Source organism: Phoca vitulina, unplaced genomic scaffold, assembly GCF_004348235.1.
Source record: "Phoca vitulina isolate PV1807 unplaced genomic scaffold, GSC_HSeal_1.0 scaffold123, whole genome shotgun sequence".
In the NCBI taxonomy this organism is placed as follows: domain Eukaryota; kingdom Metazoa; phylum Chordata; class Mammalia; order Carnivora; family Phocidae; genus Phoca; species Phoca vitulina.
Window position 1 is genome coordinate 711237 of NW_022589826.1, and position 10242 is coordinate 721478.

Here is a 10242-nt window from a genome sequence, read left to right on the forward strand (position 1 = left end):
GCTCAAGATAGGAACACCCTTATGCCCTATTATATGTAATTCAGAAGACCTACCATTAATAATACTGTATGGCATCTATGAAAGTTGCTAAGAGAGTAGATCTTAGAAGTTCTCATCACAAGAAAAAAATCGTTTACCTATGTGTGGTGATGGACGTTTGTTTTTCCTTTTGTGGGGGTTTTGGTGATGGATGTTAACTAGACTTACTTGATGATCATTTTGCACAGATTATTATATTGTACACCTGGAGCTAATATAATTTTATATGTCAATTATATATCAATTCAAAAAAGAGAAAACATAAATGTGAAAGAATACATTTAAAGAATAGATTCAGGGGCGCCTGGCTGGCTCAGTCAGTGGAGCATGTGACCCTTGATCTCAGGGCTGTAAGTTCAAGCCCCAGGTCGGGACTTTTTAAAAAAAATCTTAAAAAAAAAAAAAAAGAATAGATTTAAAGTATCACCAGTGTGCCACCCATCATGGTAATGATTGAAGAAAAGTTATCAACCTATTTTAAAACTATGGTTAAAATTTTGGTGAGGAATGAGGTCCTTGTATGGCCTCAAATATATCCCCACAGATTACAAACTAAGTTAATGAGGGGAAACTTTACATTTAGTTAACACCACCAATAAATGAAAAATGCTATGTGACACACTGAGAACAGAACATCATTTATATTTTTGCCAAAAGTGCATAACCTCAATCCAATCACAAAGAAATAACACATCAGCCCAAATTGAAGGACATTGGACTCAACAACTGGCTTGAATTCTTCAGAACCTGTCAATGTCATGAAAGACAAAGAAAGACAAATGGTTGAGAAACCATTCCGGATTGAAGGACATTAGAGAAAGCCAAATGCCATATATGATCCTGAAGTGGGTCCTGGACTGGGGGGAAAGTTGCTCCAAAAGACACTTTTCTGAATGATTGGTGAAATTAGAATATGAACTGGATATTATCAGATAATAGTATCCCTATTAATGTTAAACTTTCAGAACTTGAAAATTGTTTTGCAGTTTATAAGAGAACGTCCTCTCTTAAGAAACACGTCTGGGGCGCCTGGGTGGCTCAGTCGTTCAGCGTCTTCCTTGAGCTCGGGTCATGATCTCAGGGTCGTAGGATCGAGCCCCGCATCGGGCTACATGATCGGCAGGGAGCCTGCTTCTCCCTCTCCCACTCCCCCTGCTTGTGTTCCATCTCTCTCTGTCAAATAAGTAAAATCTTTTTTAAAGAAGGAAAAGAAACACGTCTGAACTATTAGAGATAAGACATGAGAGCATGCAATTATTCTGAAATCAGTTAGAAAAACCATCATTTGCGTGTGTTCACATTCCGACGGCGGAGGAAGAGGAAAACAGATGTGGGTAAGTCTGGCTAAGCCGTGTAGGGTCATTCTTGGTACTCGCTTGCAAACTTCTCCGTAGGCTTGAAATAATCTCGAAATTAAAAGTTTCGTTTCTCTCTTTAGTTCACGCGCGGGCCCGGCCGCCAGGACCACACCCGGGGGCGCGTGGATACAAACCGCGCGTGAGCTGGAGCGCTGGTCCCCGCGAGGGAGTGGGAAAGAGCCGAGGCCACCGTCCGGGCGCTCCTGGAACACCCGTAAGTGGGTCGCCGGCTGTCGCCACCGTGGCCATCCCCGGGCCCAGCGCCGTGGTCGCGGATCCGGCCCCGGGTTCGGCTCGGAGACGCACGGAGAGCGAGGCGGGGGTGGAGCGGAGCGGAGGGCGCATGGCCTTCGGCTGTGAGAGCCGCTGGTCCGCGAGCAAAGGGCGGGCGCTTCCGGCCTCAGCCAGAGTGTGCGACAGCTTGGGAGGAAATCCGAATCTTCCGGGCCCGGGTAAGCCAGGAACCGACGACGTTTAACAGCCGCGCGCGGGGATTCTGGGAAGCGGCGGGTTTGGCAGCCGGAGGCCTAGGGACCCCGCGGCAGGAGAGCTGAGCGGCCGAGGACGTTGGCCCCGGGCGGGCTCGGTGGGGAAGGGGGCACCGGGAGCGCGGCGCGGGCGGCGGGGAGCAGAGCGGAGGCGCAGGGGAGCAGGCGCCCGAGGGAGGGCGCGCGCGGGTGCGCGGGGTCCCGTGAGCTCCGACGGCGCGGAGGCGGGAGCGGGGCGGCGGGGGCGCGGGGTCTCGCGAGCTGCGGGGGCGCGGGGTCCCGTGAGCTGCGGGGGCGCGGAGGCGGGAGCGGGGCGGCGGGGGCGCGGGCGCGGCGGGCAGGAAGGCCCCGGCCCCGGAGGTCGCGGCGAGCAGGGCGCCTCGCGGCACGGCGCCGCCCCGGAGAGAACGCGCGCGGCGGAGCCCGGTTCCCGGTGCGGCTCGGCCCGAGAGGCGCCCCAGGTGGAAGAGAGCTTCCGCACCCCGGCGAGGGTGCTGTTGGGTGTTGAGCTTGGAATACAAGACCTGAAAGATCAGAAAGCGAGGCGGCCACCGAGTATGTTTAACTTGGAATGGTTTCCAGAAGGGCAGCCGCGGCGTCTGAACAGCTCGGCGGCAGGTGCGGGCGCTCCACGCGGGCGGTGGCGTCTAGACCTCCCTTCGCACGCGCGCCTGGGGAGCCCGGGCTGGTGTCAGGCTGTCAGCGCGCTTTCCAGCGGCTCCTGCCTCCCGGCGGCGATGCTCGCGAGCGTGGGAGCGGCTCAGGCGCGGCCACCGCAGGACACGAGGCCCTGTGAGAGTGACGCGGGGCGAAGGCAGCGGCTGAGGCCGAGGGCAGGAGGGGACGGAGGGAGGAGGGTAGAAGGAGCGGGGAAGCGGGACTTCTTGCAGGACACGGAGGAGCGGCCTGTGAGCCCGCAAGTCTCTGTCCGCAGCGCAAGCCTGACTTTACCTAAGGAGATGTTTTCATGACGATTCACTCATAGTTTTCAGCAATTTGAGCCTAGACGAGAGAGCTGGCCAAATTAGTAGGGCTGGAGAGGCAGCGCGGGCAGAGGACAGTTGCTCTCTGCCGTGGCGGCTTGGAGAGACCCAGATAGCTTCATCGGTCCCCAGGCATTTTGTTAGAGGAAGTCTCCTGGGGCCCATTTGAGTTCATCCGTAGAAAACTCAAGGGGTCTTTGGTGTGACCTGCAAAGCCGCCTAAACTATTGCTCTGGGTTGCACCTCTAATTCCACCCAACCCTCCACTTTAGTGTCCTAACACCCCACACACTCTTTGCTTAAACACCTACAGAAAACAAGCAGATAAGAAAAAATACATGACATGACTACATTATCTCCCTCCAAAAAATGTGTCCTATAACAAAAAAGTGGCCCCAGGGCACGTGGCCAGTCAGCAGCTAAGCAGGTTTCTGAAGCGGACAGCCCCCCTCCAGAGGGCCTGCTGTAGATATTTTCACTGGAGAAGAGGATCTGGAAATAAGGACACCCCAGCCTCGTGGCGGGTGAGAGTTACGAACTGGAAACAAATTTCATTCCCTCCCAAAGACACTTTGATCCAACAGGAAATAAGTACCCAGATAGCAGCAGTTTTGAGACCACAAAGCTTTGGAATTTCTGAAAAGGTGCTGTTATAGGGGCACTTGGGTGGCTCAGTCGGTTAAGTGTCCGACTCTTGATTTTGGCTCAGGTCATGATCTCAGGCTCATGAGATCAAGCCCCTCATCAAGCTCCATGCTGGGCATGCAGCATTCTTTAGATTCTCCCTCTCCCTTGGCATCCTTCTGCTCCTCCCCCTGCTCATACTCTCTGTCTCTCTCTCTGAAAAAAGGTGCTGTTATGGACTGAACTGTGCCCCCCCCCAAATACATATGTCGATGCCCCAGCCCCCAGTGTGACTGTATTTGAAGACAGGGCCTTTCGGGAGGTAGTAAAGGTTAAATGAGGTCCTACGGGTGGGGCCCTCCTTATAAGAAGAGGAAGAGACACCAGGAGTATGCACACAAAGGAAAGGCCATGTGGGGCTCCACAAACAGGGAGAAGGCAGCTGCCTGCAAGCCAGGTAGAAAGGTCTCACCAGAGACCAACCCTGCAGGCACCTTGATCTCGGACTTCCGGCCTCCAGAACTGTGGGGAGATAATTCTGTTGTTAAACCACCCAGGCTGTGGTATTCTGTGACGGCAGCCTGAACAGACTAAGGCAGGTGCCCTGGTGGAGCAGAAATTCCTGGGAGTCCCCTGGTCATGCAAAGCTGATGTGATAGGATCGGCTGCAAAGGGACAGAGGAAGTGGCAGTCCTTCACCCGCAAAGCCATCCAACACACCTGTGCTCTCGTCACCCTTTGCTTTGCACCTCTTTTCCTTTGTGACAGAAAAACCTTTCCTACCTCTTCATATGGGGGCCTTCCTTTGATGTTAACTGAGGTTTGCAGGCAGTGTTTTATTGAAAGATTTAAAACAATGGTGAAAACGGGATGAGCGAAGAAATGTAGGAAAAATGATATTATGGAGTACTAGTGGAGAATGCGTTGATCCGTATTTATTTCTTTCGACAATCTTTTCTCCCGCGCCCAGCATCCTGTGGCCCACTCCTCCGCAAGGACTCAGGGTTCCGCATCCATTGTGGGGCTGAGCTGTTGGCGGCGCTCTCCATGCGGGGGGGGGGGGGCTACTGACGCCACAGCCAGTGGGGTCGTGCTGCTCGCCTTTTGTCTCTGGCCCAGAAAACAAAAAGAACTAAAGAAAATATAGGTGGGACAATGCTGTTTCTTCTTCATCGTCTTTCCCTCTCTTTAATAATAGTACGCAATGGGAACCAAGGTGAGTTGCTCATTCATGTGCAAGACTATGCTCGGGTTCAAGAGATGCTGTTATAGGACCCCGTTCTCCCCTTGCCCCTTCCCTTTGTCTTCTGTCCCAGTTGCCTTAAGTGATATGGAAGTTCACAGCAAGAGATGAAGGGGAATTCAAGGCAATCTGTTAGGTTATGTTTTTTCTTTCCATATGTGCAGGAATGGAGCAAGAAAAAAGTTATGAGTGCTAAATCAGTATTTTTTGAAAAATGGCTTTGAATGAGTGATGTTAGGTCAGAAAGGGGTAAAAAGGGAAATTAAAGCTTGGAGGTGCCGGGGATCGAACCCGGGGCCTCATACATGCAAAGCATGCGCTCTACCACTGAGCTACACCCCCCTCTGAAAGTGCTCTTTGCTAATGCTTATCTGGAGATAAGTTTGTTTTCTGAGGCCCTCGATCCCCTTGAGCATCATGGTAGCTCAGTGTTAAGGGACATCAGCAGCCCCTGGGCAGGAGACCTTCAGGAGCTAGAGAAAGGGACTGATTCTTCAGAGTGTAGAGCTTGAAGTGGAAGGTAAAAGATTGGAAACGTGTCAGATAATAACCCAAGAAATTCCCACTGTGGCCTTAAAACGTAGTTACAGTTTCCTTCTCCCATTCTTGGCAAGGAATCAGTCAAGTCCCGGTTTTCAGCTCTTTTAATTTCCTGCAGCTATGTCTTAACCTGAGACACAAGACCATCGAAATTCAGCTTTTTCCTGCCTAGAAAGTGTCATAATATTTGTTGTTTGCTCCATCGGAATGTTAAGGACTGAATTTGATAGAGAAAAGCCATGACCCTAGAAGGAAACCCTAGAGCGATACATTCAGCGTTTCATTTAAAGGGTCGTTTCATTCTGAATCTAGGCACCCAGGCAATGTAGGAGACCCTGCCAATAGTCCAAAATCTCTTTTTCAAAAGGCGTTCATAAGGCATGACTGAAACGTTCAGGGATGGAGAGAAGTGTTGAATTATATGAGTGAGACCAAAGATTTAAGGACTAGAGAAAAAGATCTATCTATCTATCTATCTATCTATCTATCTATCTATCTATCTATCTATCAGAGATATCGTGCCATTAGAAATGGCCAGCCAGAAGAAAATGCAGAAAAGAGGAGGTTATAAAAATTCTTTTGGAAACAGGGTGGTGTGGGGAGGTTGGAAGGTGGAGAAGACGAGCTAGCCTTGCTTGTATTAAATTCAAGATCCACGTATGTGGTGCACGTATGTGAGGATGTCACATGACCAACTCAGGCAATTACCTGGGTTTCAGGCCTTGGATTTGTGAGTAATCAGTAGACCCAAATATGAGAGGGCAGATAAAGACTGAAAAGTGTGCTTGTTAGTGATAGTCATTAGAAAAAAAAAGTTCATTCTGGGACATTTCTTGAACCCTGAGATTTATCATGGTTAAGACTCTGTTCTTTGAACTACATGAGAAGACTATGAGAAAACCCATTTCCTGGTACCACTTTCTAGTGGTTAACTCTTTCTCATTCTGGTTTCCCCATATATGACCAATATTATATATATATATATATATTATATACATATATATTCGTAAATAATATTGAGTCATTTCTGAAATTGGACGAATATGATTTGTCTGGCAGATTTGTTCTTCTTTCATTTGGCTTATGGAATCTTTATTTTCTTATTTTCTTTATTTTATTTTAATTCCACGATGGTTAATATACAGTGTTAAATTAGTTTCAGGTGTAAATATAGTGTTCAACCCTTCCATGTATTACTCAGTGCTCATCATAAGTGTCCTTTCTTAATCCCCATCACCTACTTTACCCATCCCCCACCCACCTCCCCTCTGGAAACCATTGCTTTGTTCTCTATAGTTAAGAGTCTATTTGGTTTGTCTTTTTTCCCCTATGTTCATTTGTTTTATTTCTTAAATTTCACATGTGAGTGAAATCATATGGTATTTGTCTTCCTCTGACTGACTTATTTCGCTTAGCATAATACCCTCAGATCCATCCATGGTGTTGCAAATGGCAAGATTTCATTCTTTTTGATGACTTTGATGTATATTCCATATACAATGGAATATATTGGTATATATATATACAACATCTTCTTTATCCATTCATCTGTCATTGGACACTTGGGCTGCTTCCATAATTTGGCTATTGTAAATATGCTGCAATAAACGTAAGGGTGCATATATCCCTTCAAAGTAGTGTTTTCATATTCTTTGGGTAAATATCCAGTACTGTGATTACTGGATCATAGGGTAGTTCTATTTTTTATTTTTTGAGGAACCTCCATACTGTTTTCCAGAGTGGCTGCACCAGTTTCCATTCCCACCAACAGTGCATGAGGATTCCTTTTTCTCCACATCCTCACCAACACCTGCTGTTTCTTGTGTTTTTGATTTTAGTCATTCTGACAGGTGTGAGGTGATATCTCATAGTGGTTTTGATTTGCATTTCCCTGATGATGAGTGATGTTGAGCATCTTTCCATGTGTCTGTTGACCATCTATATGTCTTTGGAGAAATGTCTGTTCATGTCTTCTGCCCATTTTTAATTGGATTATTTGGTTTCTCAGTGTTGAGTTATATAAGTTCTTTATATATTTTGGATACTAACCCTTTATCAGATAGGTCATTTGGAATTTTTAGAATAAAACCAAACACATTAGGTGATAGGTTTTACAGAAAGAGGGACTAGAGAAGTATCAGACATAAAACTGATGGGTGTTTGTGTGAGTGTGTGTAAATAATGAAGACAATTATCTTGACTGTTTGATGTAAAATATCAGGTTTATGATGCTTTACAATATTAGGAAAGTTTGCAGAAACACTGCTTGGTCTTAATGTTGTGTTGCACTTGGAGAAAACTGGGTATCTGTCTATTGGATTCTCAGGAATTCATAATAAGAAGGTATGCTTTCTTTTTCTGTTTGCCCCATGAACAAGATGGGAATTAAAAAAAAATTAAATGTCTGTAGCCATCTTCAGACTATGGATTCATTTAATACAGAATTATTCAGAGGCATTAAACATCTAAATTTAGAGACAGAATGCACTCATGCCACATATACTCAATTCAGAAAATCTGCAAATATATAAAGTATATGTTTAACCCATCACTGTCCAAAAGGGTAGCTGGTAGCCACACTGAGAATTAAACACTTGAAATACTGAGATGTGCTGTAAGTGTAAAATATACACTGAATCTCAAAGACTTAATTCGATATTTAAAATGTAAAATATATCACTAATAATTTTAAGATTGATTGTTGAATGATGTTTTAGACATCTCAAATTATTTAAATATATTTTAAATGAATATAACTTATTTTTTAATATGATTACTGGAAAATGTAAAATTACAAAAGTGGCTCTCATTTATGGCTTTATTCTATTTCCATAGGACAGCTCTGGCTACAGAAGACATTATCTGTTTAGGTGCTCTTTTGGGAGAATCCTAGAGCCAGAGAATATGAAACATGGTCTTTCATACCATGAGAGGACTTGACAGAATGCATTCATATGAATGATCTCCTTTGGTCTTTACAGACATTCCCTTTCTATGTAGACATCACGGACCTCATTTTTAAGATACTGAGTGGAAGACTCATTATGTTTGGGAATTACCCTAGACCTCCCCCCTCAATAGAAGGTAAAGGAAGCATTCATGTGCTAGGCGGTAAAACACGCAGTGATGCTCTTTGTCTGATCAAATATTTTTTAATGAGACAGATTGCCATCTTCTGAGTTGAGGAGGGGTATGTGGCTAATGGACAAAGTGTGTAATTCCAAGCTCCTGTGAAGTCAGTGTCCCTGCCCTGATGTTGATTCTCATTTTGTACCAGTTTTCCACTTGCAGCTTGAGGCAGTTCTTACCATTGGAGTACTGCAGGTTATTTTCCTGACAGTGTCCAGAGTTGTCAGGGAAAAACAGATACTGTCGTGGCGCCTGGGTGGCTCAGTTGGTTGAGCATCTGACTCTTGGTTTTGGCTCAGGTCATGATCTCATGGGTCGTGGTATCGTGCCCTGTGTTGGGCTCTGTGCTCAGCCAGAGTCTGCTTGAGGTTCTCTCTGTGTGTGTCTCCCTCTGCCCCTCCCCACCTCAAAATAAATACATCTTAAAATTAAAAAAAAAAAAAAGATATTGTGAAGCCAAGACAGTAATTTGAAAAGATAACAGTTCAAAAAGACATAAGAATGACCTATTCTTCCTAACAAATACTTTCAAGAAGTTGAAGGAAAATATGGGGTATTTGTCCCTGTGTCTGGATGACTTTACTGTCCATATGCTTTCATTTTTCTGTATTCTGGGTTCCCTTGTGAATGCTCAACAGAGTAATGCTTACTGCAATGCTTATTTTCATTCTTCCCTGAATACCAAAACAGTAATAACTTAAGATGTGCAAATTCTAGACAGGGGTGCAAGACTGAAGGAATGTCTTGTCAACAAGAAAACTCAGAATGTTCTTATAGCCATTTAAAAGCTCAATGATGCTCAAGAGTGTCTCTGATTCCAGCAGTTTAATAATGGCGTAGACTCAAGATACAAACCCAGGTTTTCTGATTGCAAAATTGTCCTTGCATACACCACACCCACATACATACACACACCACATACATCCTACTACATACACTGTAGGGGCTCCTTTTCTAGTTTTCAGGTTTTCCCCTTACAGTTCTCCTAATTAAAAACCACACACGCACACACACACCATCAAAAGAGAAATGAATCGTAAGCGGAACAGCATGTAGCATATTGGAATTTCTTAGATTTTAAAACTTTAAATAAAATATTCACTATGTCAGTTAACATTTCATAGAAGACCTCAGTGAATAGACAACCAAGAGAGGGTGATAAAAATATGAATGTACACTCCGTGATCGGATTTGCAAAAAGAAGTGAAAGTTGTAGGTATAGATACACTTTTTGGAACTAGGTCCCAACCCTTGCGTAAAGGGGTGAGAGCTCTACCAAAGCAAAACCAAAGTGCCGAAACCCGGGATCGAACCAGGGACCTTTAGATCTTCAGTCTAACGCTCTCCCAACTGAGCTATTTCGGCTGGTGAAGAGTAGCTTTTTTAGTCATTCTTTCAAATAGTGAAGTTTCCATTTGCAGGGCCAGGGTACTCTTCAACGTCCGTTCCTATTTTATTCAATGTCACCCATTCACTCACCCCAGAAACAGGGCTGCGCAGAAATCCGTGTGTGGAAGTGAGATCTTTGGAGACGCAGGTGGGTTAGCAGAGGAGGAGGGGCGAAGGGGGAGAAACAGGTACAAACAGGAAGGTGCTTCCTGCGCGCGCCTTCGGCTGTTGCACGACTCACGGCTCAGAAAATGAGAAGAGTTCAAGGTGAAACGATGGAGCGTCTTCTTCCGGTGGTTTCTCCGTCTTGCTCTTCAGCGACCGCGCCGCAGGGAACCGAGGATGCCTGGGCTCCGGGATGCGGTGACGGGCTTCTTGCTCAGGGCTGAAGAAACCCGGGACGAGGCGCCCGCTCCCCCCGCCCCTGCCCTCCCCTGCCCTCCCCTGCC

At 46.1% G+C, this 10242-nt stretch overlaps 2 non-coding genes across 2 annotated transcripts; both read right to left on the reverse strand.

The window, feature by feature from the left end:
• Window positions 1-5005: 5005 nt before the first annotated feature.
• On the reverse strand, window positions 5006-5077 carry TRNAA-UGC. Its single transcript has one exon. It is a non-coding gene; the product is annotated as a tRNA-Ala (tRNA).
• A 4619-nt stretch (window positions 5078-9696) lies between these two features.
• TRNAF-GAA lies at window positions 9697-9769 on the reverse strand. Its single transcript has one exon. It is a non-coding gene; the product is annotated as a tRNA-Phe (tRNA).
• Between the last annotated feature and the right edge of the window lie 473 nt (window positions 9770-10242).